The sequence below is a fragment of the Penaeus chinensis genome, chromosome 30 (assembly GCF_019202785.1).
Source record: "Penaeus chinensis breed Huanghai No. 1 chromosome 30, ASM1920278v2, whole genome shotgun sequence".
Classification (NCBI taxonomy): domain Eukaryota; kingdom Metazoa; phylum Arthropoda; class Malacostraca; order Decapoda; family Penaeidae; genus Penaeus; species Penaeus chinensis.
In genome coordinates, this window is record NC_061848.1 from 5,209,213 (window position 1) to 5,220,314 (window position 11,102).

The window sequence follows — 11,102 nt, forward strand, 5'->3', positions numbered from 1 at the left end:
TTTTTCTTTATTGGTAGTCAGTTCCCATATCTGTTTCTTTCTTTTTCTTGCCATACTTAGTCAATATTTTCTTTTTGTTATTATTGATTTTGTCACTAGTATTATTGATATCATATTCCCTATTATTTTTATTATTATCATTATTATTATCATTATCAGTATTATTGTTATTGTAGTTGTTATTGCTATTACTTTCATGATTATCACTTTTATTACCATTCTTTTATTGTCATTTTTACTATCATTATTATTAGCATTGTTATCACTGTTATTATCATTAGCAGGAGAAGACACCAGAGAGTAAGTAAAAGAAGGAGAAAAAGATAACGTCAAAGATATCGCTGATAACAACGAATGAAAACATAGAAGTAGAAATAGAGAAGGTAACTGATAATGAATATCTAACAGATTTTTTTAAAAATAAGATATTAATTAAAATTCTGAAAAAAAACAGAAAATATATAATAATTTTGTACAAGTCATATGTCAAAGATTCTCGTAATAATAAGTTTCACGAAATTATTCATAAATTTAATTCAAGTTAATACAGAGCCACTTGCAAGTTCGATCTCAGCCTAAAGGTCAAGTTGGGAATTCTGGGAAAAGACTTTGTTGTTGCATTTTGATGTTGCATATTTTTTTGTTGTTATATATTTCTTGTTGCATATGTGCTGTATATTTGATGTTCCATATTTTGTTGTTGTTGTATATTTGTTCGTAGATATTTTTTGCTGTTGCATATTTTTCATATTGTATATTTGTTATTGCATATTTGATGTTGGATATCATTGTTGTATATTTGTTACTGTTCCATATGTTGTGTAATTATTGTTGCATATTGTTTCTGTATATTTGTTGCTTTGTATATTTGTTGTTGCATATTTGTGTTGTATACTTGCAGTTGCATATTGTTTCTGTATATTTGTTGCATATTTTTGCTGTTGCATTTTTTTTTTTTTTTACATTTATTATTTGTTATCTTCTTTTGAACGTTTGAACATAAATATATGTGTATATATATATATGTATATATATATATATATATATATACGTCCTTTGTTTTATTAAGGTATATTTATTGCACTGAACGTGTAAAAAAATTGCTTTCTCTCTTTCTTTCTCTCTTTAGCTCTTTCCCTCTATGTCTCTGTCCTTCTCTCTCTTTCTCTCTCTCTTTCTCCTCTCTTTCTCTCTCTTTCTGTCTCTCCTCTTTCTCTCTCTCTCCTTTTACTCAGTGTAGTTTCATTGCAAGCGTCGTATTGTACTTAGAGCTAGCATTTATTCGCTTCATACTAGTTTATTCATAATCAAAAACAAAACTATCACTATGAGAATAACTCATAACAACTATTATTAATCAAAATTACCGGTATCATTACTGTCATAACTTGCATAATTATTATCGCTAATTCATACTATTACTACTACTATTTCCATTATCCAAATCTCCACTCAATAGTTTGTTCAGATTATGTAATCAAGACAGACGAGGGGGAGGGGGGGGGGTAAACGAAGCAGGAGAGGTAGTTCCCCGCGACTACGGAAGGAGGAATTCCCGCCCCGCCTCCTCTTCCCCGTCCACGCCTGGGGGGTATATAAGGCGGGCCAGAAGCAGGAAAGGCATATTGTCCTTTTCAGAGGCACGGAAGCGACTCTTTCTCTCGCCCCCAAGATGAAGCTGGTGAGTCGAGGATACTTCTTGTGCATCTAGAAGTCGTCTATTTTTGGTTTCTTATATCGAATGATAATTACTGAATGTATCTGCATATTTCCACTGAATTTCGAAAACGTTTAACACTATTGTACAATTTTGCAGATTTCGATGTTGATGGCCCTCGTTGTGGCCCTCTCTGGCCTCCTGGGTTCAGCTCGTGCCATGCCTGACCCCTTCCCTGTTGCTGACCCCGTGGCTGACCCCGCGGCTGACCCCTGGTTCTTTAGACGCAGGCACTACTACCCACACTACCACCACTACCCCCACCATCATCACTACCGCCACTGGTGAAAACGGGGATTCCGAAAATGTAGCGCAGTATACTTGGTTCCGTTGAACTTACGCATCCATATATGATTTATGTATTTCGACCATCTTGCCTTGAAAATAAAACCCTGAAATAGGCGTGCTTTTTGACATATGACCTTAATATCATTAAATAAATAGGCTTGAATTCTACACTAAGCTTGTATTTTTATCTCTGATGCCACCAAAATGTTAATGTTGAAAATACTGTGTGAATATGGCTGATATAAGTATACTCACGAGCAAATCAAGGAACTCATGAGGAATCCATTCATATATATATATATATGTGTGTGTGTGTATGTGTGTGGGTAAATAGATAGACAGTTATATTACCTGACTGATTGGTAGTTATTGACGCATGTTTTTATATATGTATGTATGGATGTGTGTGTAATTTTACAAACTGTACATGCACTAATTATCAGAGATAAATGATGTAGCTTTTGTAATACTGAAAGAGCATTTCCCGATTGGGTTCGAACCCTCACTCAAATAAAGTAAATGTAAAAATTCTGGTCTGCAAACTGAGTAAATGTTCCTGATTTCGTCTAGTAAGTCTAATGATGCGTATCTCTGAATATGTCAACGCTGTAACAAAAATCATTACATAATCTTTTACGTAAACAAGTTAAGCTTTTACGCAAACAGCTTTTCAAGATAACTTATATATATTTCACAATACCCTTCCCCTCCTCCTGCTCCTCTTCCTCTCTCCTTCTCTTCCTCCTTCTCTTCTCCCCCCCCCCCCCTCTTTCTACTCCTCTTCTTACTCTCTACTTCCTCTTTCCCCTTTTTCCTCTTCCTTTTCCTCCTCCTAACCCTCCTCCTTCCCCTCTTTCCTCTCAGCCTCATCTTTCTTAATTTTTTCCTCTTTACCTTCGTCGTAAATTGTCATACTATCATCTACGCCTTTTTCCGCCATCATTGCGACGCTTACATATCGAGAATTAGAAATTAATAATATAATTTAAGGCTTATGAAAAGGAAGAAGGGAAAGGGCGTGAATAGGGAGGCAGATCGTCACAGCTGATGATTGGAGAGTTACTAAATTATAGTAATGATAGTAAGAACATCGATGATTTTAATGATACTGATACTAATACTAGTGATAGAAACATTGATGCTAATAGCAGTGATAACAGAAGGATATTGGTTATAACACTAACGATAATGGTAATAATTAAAAAACATTACGTTATGACAAATAGACAAAATATGAAAGTACTACTCCCTTAATGGGAAAATTCACATTCTTATGAACAACAATGATCATAACGAGAAAAACATTGATAACAAAAGGTTATGGATTATAACTCTAACGGTAATGATAATAATAAAAATACATTATGTTATGACAAAAAGACAGAAAAAGACATGAAAGTAATGCTCCCTTAATAGGAAAATACATACTCTTATTAACAAGAATAATCATAAAACTAACGAGGAGAACAGTCGTGTTAATAAGGACACTCGATTTGGTACATTGGATAAGGAAAAGGGAACAACTACCGCAAACAACACCAAGAATGTGAAGGCTTTATCATTTTATAGCAAAGGTTTCACTGTATCTTGCTTGTGCGTATATGTGCGTCTCCGGTGTGCGTATAAGGTGTACGAGTATGTCCTTTTGTTTCGCCTCCAACCCGTTCGGATGGCAGGTTCGACTCAAACAAACCATCATGTCAACCATCGTCGGTGGTTGCCATTCTGTGGTTTGCCATTCCACTCCGTGCTCCACACCTCAACACTTTGTGAGCACGTCGGTCTTTCATCTTATTTATTTACATTAATTGGTGAATTCCGTGAAGTATGAACTTAATAATTGTGAAGTGATGAGAGAAGTGACGTGAGGAAAATAACTGCAAATTTACACTACTTACCTTGTGGAGTATTCCCCTTCTGCTATATATTTTTAATATTGTTATCCTATTATATATGTTTTACCATAGTTATCTACATCTTTGTTCCTTTTTTTTTTTTTTTTTCTTTTAGTGGTGAAAATTTTCCTACTGTAAGAGATGCACTCTGTTCCCATATCTGCTCTTTTTTTTCTTGTCAAACCTTGTCATTATTTTCCTTTTGTTATGCAAATAACAAAATAATGAAAATATCTAATATTTTTTAATAAGTCATAAGTCTAAGATTTTCTTCTCGTAATAATAACTTTCGAAATTATTCAATTCAATTCAAGTGTATACAAAGCCAATTCGATCTCAGCCTCAGGTCAACTTGGGAACTCTGTGTAAATAATCTTAGTTCTCGTCCCTGCCGCTGTTATTGCATAGTTGATGTTGCATATTTTTGTTGTTGAATATTTTCTGTTGCATATTTTGTTGTATGTTTGTTGTGCATATTTTTGTTGTATTTTTCTTGTTCCATAATTGTTGTATATTTGTTGTTGTATAATTGTGCTTTTTCAGTATGTGTTGTTGCATATATTATTGTTGTTTATTTGTTGCTGTTGCATAATGTTGCTGTATATTTGTTGTTTTGTATATCTGTTGCATTTTTTATTTGTTGTTTATTGTTGCTTTATATTTGTAGCATATTATTGTGGTTTTGTTCTTGTTACATGTCATTTGTTATCTTCTTTTGAACGTTTGAAGATATGTCTTTTGTTTTATTGAAGTATATTTATTTAGAAATATTACCTTCTTAAATACGATGCTCTGCTTTGAACATATGTGATTTGTTATCTCTCTGTCCCTTTGTTTCTCTCTTTCTCTGTGTCTCTGTGTCTGTCCTCTCTCTCTCTCTCTCTTCTGTCTCTCTCTTTCTCTCTCTCTCTTTACTTTTACTCACTGCAGTTTCACTACATTCGTCGTTTTGTACTTAAAGCTAGCATTTATTCGCTTCATACTAGTTTATTCATAATCAAAAACAAAACTATCACTATGAGAATAACTCATAACAACTATTATTAATCAAAATTACCGGCATCAATACTGCCATAACTTGCCCTATTATTATCGCTAATTCTTACTATTACTACTACTATTTCCATTATCCAAATCTCCACTCAACAGTTTGTTCAGATTATGTAATCAAGACAGACGAGGGGGGGGGGGGGTAAACGAAGCAGGAGAGGTAGTTCCCCGCGACTACGGAAGGAGGAATTCCCGCCCCACCTCCTCTTCCCCGTCCACGTCTGGGGGGTATATAAGGCGGGTCAGAAGCAGGAAAGGCATATTGTCCTTTTCAGAGGCACGGAAGCGACTCTTTCTCTCGCCCCCAAGATGAAGCTGGTGAGTCGAGGATACTTCTTGTGTATCTAGTCATTCCTTTACTTTCTTTTGTCGATTGATAATTACCGAATGTATCTGCATATTTCCACTGAAATTCGAAAACGTTTAACACTGTTGTACAATTTTGCAGATTTCGATGTTGATGGCCCTCGTTGTGGCCCTCTCTGGCCTCCTGGGTTCAGCTCGTGCCATGCCTGACCCCTTCCCTGTTGCTGACCCCGTGGCTGACCCCGCGGCTGACCCCTGGTTCTTTAGACGCAGGCACTACTACCCTCACCACCACCACTACCCCCACCACCATCACTACCACCACTGGTGAAAACGGGGATTCCGAAAATGTAGCGCAGTATACTTGGTTCCGTTGAACTTACGCATCCATATATGATTTATGTATTTCGACCATCTTGCCTTGAAAATAAAACCCTGAAATAGGCGTGCTTTTTGACAAATGACCTTAATATCATTAAATAAATAGGCTTGAATTCTACACTAAGCTTGCATTTTTATCTCTGATGCCACCAAAATGTTAATGTTGAAAATACTGTGTGAATATGGCTGATATAAGTATACTCACGTGCAAATCCAGGAACTCATGAGGAATCTATTCATATATACATATATGTGTATGTGTGTGGGTAAATAGATAGACAGTTATATTGCCTGACTGATTGTTAGTTATTGACACATGTTTTATATATGTATGTATGGATGTGTGTGTAATTTTACAAATTGTACATGCAGTAATTATCAGAGATAAATGATGTAGCTTTTGTAATACTGAAAGAGCATTTCCCGATTGGGTTCGAACCCCTCACTCAAATAAAGTAAATGTAAAAATCTGGTCTGTAAACTGAGTAAATGTTCCTGATTTCGTCTAGTAAGTCTAATGATGCGTATCTCTGAATATGTCAACGCTGTAACAAAAATCATTACATAAACTTTTACGTAAACAAGTTAAGCTTTTACGCAAACAGCTTTTCAAGATAACTTATATATATTTCACAATACCCTTCCCCCTCCTCCTGCTCCTCTTCCTCTCTCCTCTTCCTCCTTCTCTTCTCCCCCCCCCCCCCCTCTTTCTACTCCTCTTCTTACTCTCTACTTCCTCTTTCCCCTTTTTCCTCTTCCTTTTCCTCCTCCTAACCCTCCTCCTTCCCCTCTTTCCTCTCAGCCTCATCTTTCTTAATTTTTTCCTCTTTACCTTCGTCGTAAATTGTCATACTATCATCTACGCCTTTTTCCGCCATCATTGCGACGCTTACATATCGAGAATTAGAAATTAATAATATCGTCATCATTTAAGGCTTATTAAAAGGAAGAAGGGAAAGGGCGTGAATAGGGAGGCAGATCGTCACAGCAGATGATTGGAGAGTTACTAAATGATGGTTATGGTAGTAAGAACATTGATGATTTTAATGATAATGATACTAATACTAGTGATAGAAACATTGATGCTAATAACAATGGTAACATAAGGATATTGATTATGACACTAACGACAATGGTAATAATAAAAAAAACATTACGTTATGACAAATATAAAAAATATGAAAGTACTTCTCCCTTAATAGGAAAATTCACACTTATTAACAACAATAATCATAAACCTAACGAAGAGAACAGTCGTGTTAATGATAAGGACACTCGATTTGGTACATTGGATAAGGAAAAGGGAACAACTACCGCAAACAACACCAAGAATGTGAAGGCTTTATGGTTTTATAGCAAAGGTTTCACTGTATCTTCTTGGTGCGTATATGTGCGTATGTAGTGTGCGTATAAAGTGTACGAGTGTGTCCTTTGGTTTCGCCTCCGGATGAAGGTTCTACTCAAAGCATCTCGTCAACCATCGTCGCTGGTTGCCATGGTTTTCATCTTATCTATATACACTAACTGCTGAATTCCGTAAAATATGAAAGGAATAATGTGAGGTCAATTGCGAAGTGATGAGGGAAGTAACGTGAGGAAAATAATTGCAAATTTACACTGTCTAACTTGTGGATTATTCATCTTAACCTCCATTTGCCTTAAACATACTGTCACATGGACACCGCTCCGCCAGTGGCTACCCTGGGCTTTCTCTCGACTCCCCCGGTCGATTGACAGACTCAGCCTGGCCACCTCGCTCCCTCGATCCGCAGACATATTTCATTCCAGTCGCGAAAGTGTTCATTTTATTCATATACATCATTATCAAAGTAAACTATAGCGTTTGTTATTCCCCGAAGTAATATATATACCACAGAGGATGCCCATAAAAACAACCAAAGGTTAATGCAAACAATATCAAAGGCAGAAAACACGACAAAGGAAAAGAAAATTATTGACTTGATTAATTGATGAGTTTCCCCTCTTCCATCTCCTCCATCTTCGCTTTCTTCTTTTCTTCTTCAACTGCCTCTTGTTTTTCCTTCTTTTTTTCTCTTCTTTCTAATTCCTCACTCTTTTTGCAGTTTCTTTTCCTCCTTAGTTTCTAATATGTCTGCTTGCGTCGTTTCCAGTTTTTTCTTTTTCATTTTTCTTTTCTTTTTTCGTCTTTTTGCCTTCTCTATTTTTGTTCTTTTTTACTCTGTTTTTTTTGCGTATGTGTATCGATGCTCTCTTAAGCTTTATCATGCTTACTTGCTAAAAAAAAAATCCTCTAAATCGGCTTTATCATTACATTCGCCCTCTTTCCCCATTATTTTCGCATTATTGTCTTCGTTATTCAACCACAGCCTGGTTCACATACAAACAAATAATATGGCTTTTGTTCGCTCACTTCGACAGGTGAACATTCGAAAAGGGAATATTTGGGGGAATTACTCTTATCTATGGGTCAAGGGAATTTACGCTGTTCCTTACGACAAACTATATAACAGCACTACCCTCTGTGTTACTGGGTTGTATTTTTTCGTTGTTATTTATTGGTTATGATGATAAAAATGATAATGATAACAGTCATAATAGCAATAGTTGTAATAATAAAGGTGATAGGGTATATACAATAATCTATTAATATATAATTACTATAAGCAAAAGTATTTTTTCGTTGTTATTTATTGGTTATGATGATGAAAAATGATAATGATAACAGTGATAATGGTAACCATGAAGATAGTAATGTCGGAAATGATGATAACGATAACTGGAATAGTTATAATGATGATAATGATGATAACAGTAATGTCGATCATAATAATAATGTTGATAATGACGATCATAATAGCAATAGTTGTAATAATAAAGGTGATAGGTGATAATTGTAATAATCATAGCAACAAAGGTAGTAGCAAAAGTTATCATAATAATAAAAAGTTATCATAAATAATATCATAATAGAGATAATTATAATTAGGGTTATACTGTATAATAGCTTTATCCCTACTGCTCCCTGAACACAGATTTTAGTATTCCTTAATGATCAGTAAATGGTTGTGATGATGTTTACTAATCTTTTCTCCCAAAAAATAAAGTATGAGTTACATCATTACCAGCATTATGATAACTTTTATATTTTTTATCATCATTATCAACCTCACCATAATCATCATTGATATCACTATATAGCTATTATCCTTACTATTATCAAGAGCTTTATTATTATCAACACATTTATATTTGATATCTCATTTAGCTTAATTGATTATCGTCAAGGTTTCTCCTCGGGTATATACACTAATCTATTAATATATAATTACTATAAGCAAAATTTACCTATCATTTCCTGAACATAAATATTAAAAAGAAAAGTAAATTTAAGAGAACACAATTACCTTGTTACCTAAAGCATTAAGCAATTATGTTTGCAAACGATTATCTCTTTATCTATTCTTCTGCCCCCCCCCCCCCTCCTTTTTACTATTTTCTTGTTCTCTCTCTTTTCTGGTTTTCTCTCCTCCTCCTTCCTCTCTTCTCCTCTCTCCTCTCCCTATCTCTTTCTCTCCGCTATCTTTCTTTATCCCCCTTCTTGCCGTTTCTTTCTCTCTCACTCTCTCTTCCGTATCTCCGTCTCTCTCTCTCTCTCTCTATATATATATATATATATATATATATATATATATATATATACACACACACACAAGCAAACATTTTGCGATTCAATTTTGAGGTTGCAAAGTCTTGTGGAAATATCCTGAAGAAAAAATGAAAGAAGGAATACGTGACGACAAAAAAAAGGAAGGCAAGAGGACAACAGAGGACAAACACAAACGGAAAAGGGCGAGGGATTTCCCCGCGTGTATGGGGCGAGGAAGGGAGCCCCGACCCCGCGCCCTCAGAGGGTATATAAGGAGCTATGGAGGAAAGGGCCGTCATATTGCCATCGCTCTGCGGCACTTGAACACTCTCTCGTCGCACCATGAAGCTGGTGAGTCGCTTAGCTCGTCTGCAGATATACGGAATGTATATGTACATATACATACATACATATATATACATATGTATATAATATAGCATATATAGTATGCATATATGTATCTTTCTATTCATGTAGAGATATGTTCATATATAAATAGATAGATATAAATATAGAACTAGATATAGATATAATATGTATATTATATATATATTTAAATAAGTATATATATGTAAATTTATATGTATATATATATATTCATATGTATATATATACATATATATATATATATATATATATGTGTGTGTGTGTGTGTGTGTGTATGTATATATTCATTTATCTATATGTAGATATATATTTTTATGTATATATAAATATACATATATATATATATATATATATATATATATTCATATATATAAATATATATATTTATATATATATGTATATACATATATATATATATATCTCTTATGTGTATATATATATATATATATATATATACTATATGTATGTATATGTGTATATGTATATATGTATATATATGCATATATATATACATATATATTCATTTATTTATATATATACTTATATAATTACTTATTCATATAAAACTTTGATAAAGAAAAATAATTATAACAATAATATATATGGTTATGTATATATCTATTCATATGTATGTGTGTATATTCATATAAACCTTTGATAAAATCAGATAATTATAACAATAAGACGTTTGATTTTTTCTCATTCGAATTTCATACTTTACAGATTTCACTTTTGATGGCCCTGGTTGTGGCCCTGTCTGGCCTCCTGGGTTCAGCACGTGCCATGCCTGGCCCCTCCCCTGTGGCTGACCCCGTGGCTGACCCTGACCCCGTGGCTGACCCCTTGTTCTTCAAACGCAAGCACTACTACCCCCCGCCGTCACCACTACCCCCGCTACCATCACTACCATCACTGGTGAACATGAGGAACGTTTCCCAGTAGAAAAACGTTTATTCTGAAAAAAAGCTTCGATGGACTTTGTAACAGTTAACTTGCGTATCAAAATGTCATCGTGTATCGTTAACCTTGTCCTCAAATAAAATTCTAAAATAAACAATTTGTTTTACGATATCAAATTCCTATCATAAAGACCAGTTGCCGTTGGTTGGCATCATCGTTATATCAGTGCAAAACTGACGATTCCCTGGACGTGAATATGTTCCATAGTTGCTCAAATCTGAACTGAGTATTTGACCCTTGGCGCGTGAGCTATCTTTTGGCGAGCTTTTATTGGTAATGAATGTGTTATCATCTTCGAGGTCTTCCGATGAATTGCTCCTGAATAACATGCAACAAGGTATTTGGCTGCATTGTGTATTAAAAAAATATGTTTGTCACATACACCAAGGTTATTTTTGGGGCTTTGACGTAGGTATCTTCTCCCACACATATATATGCGATGCTTTCTCAGTTTGTTGATTTCCTGGCACACTGGACGCACCAATGTCGT

The 11,102-nt window shown here is 34.7% G+C and overlaps 2 long non-coding RNA genes across 2 annotated transcripts; both read left to right on the forward strand.

The window, feature by feature from the left end:
• The first annotated feature begins 1,569 nt into the window (after nt 1-1,569).
• LOC125041470 lies at nt 1,570-2,119 on the forward strand. Its single transcript, XR_007116277.1, has 2 exons — nt 1,570-1,681; nt 1,817-2,119. It is a non-coding gene; the product is annotated as an uncharacterized LOC125041470 (long non-coding RNA).
• Nucleotides 2,120-5,058: 2,939 nt separating this feature from the next.
• LOC125041436 lies at nt 5,059-5,701 on the forward strand. The gene is made up of 2 exons (XR_007116271.1): nt 5,059-5,268; nt 5,399-5,701. It is a non-coding gene; the product is annotated as an uncharacterized LOC125041436 (long non-coding RNA).
• The last annotated feature ends 5,401 nt before the right edge of the window (nt 5,702-11,102 follow it).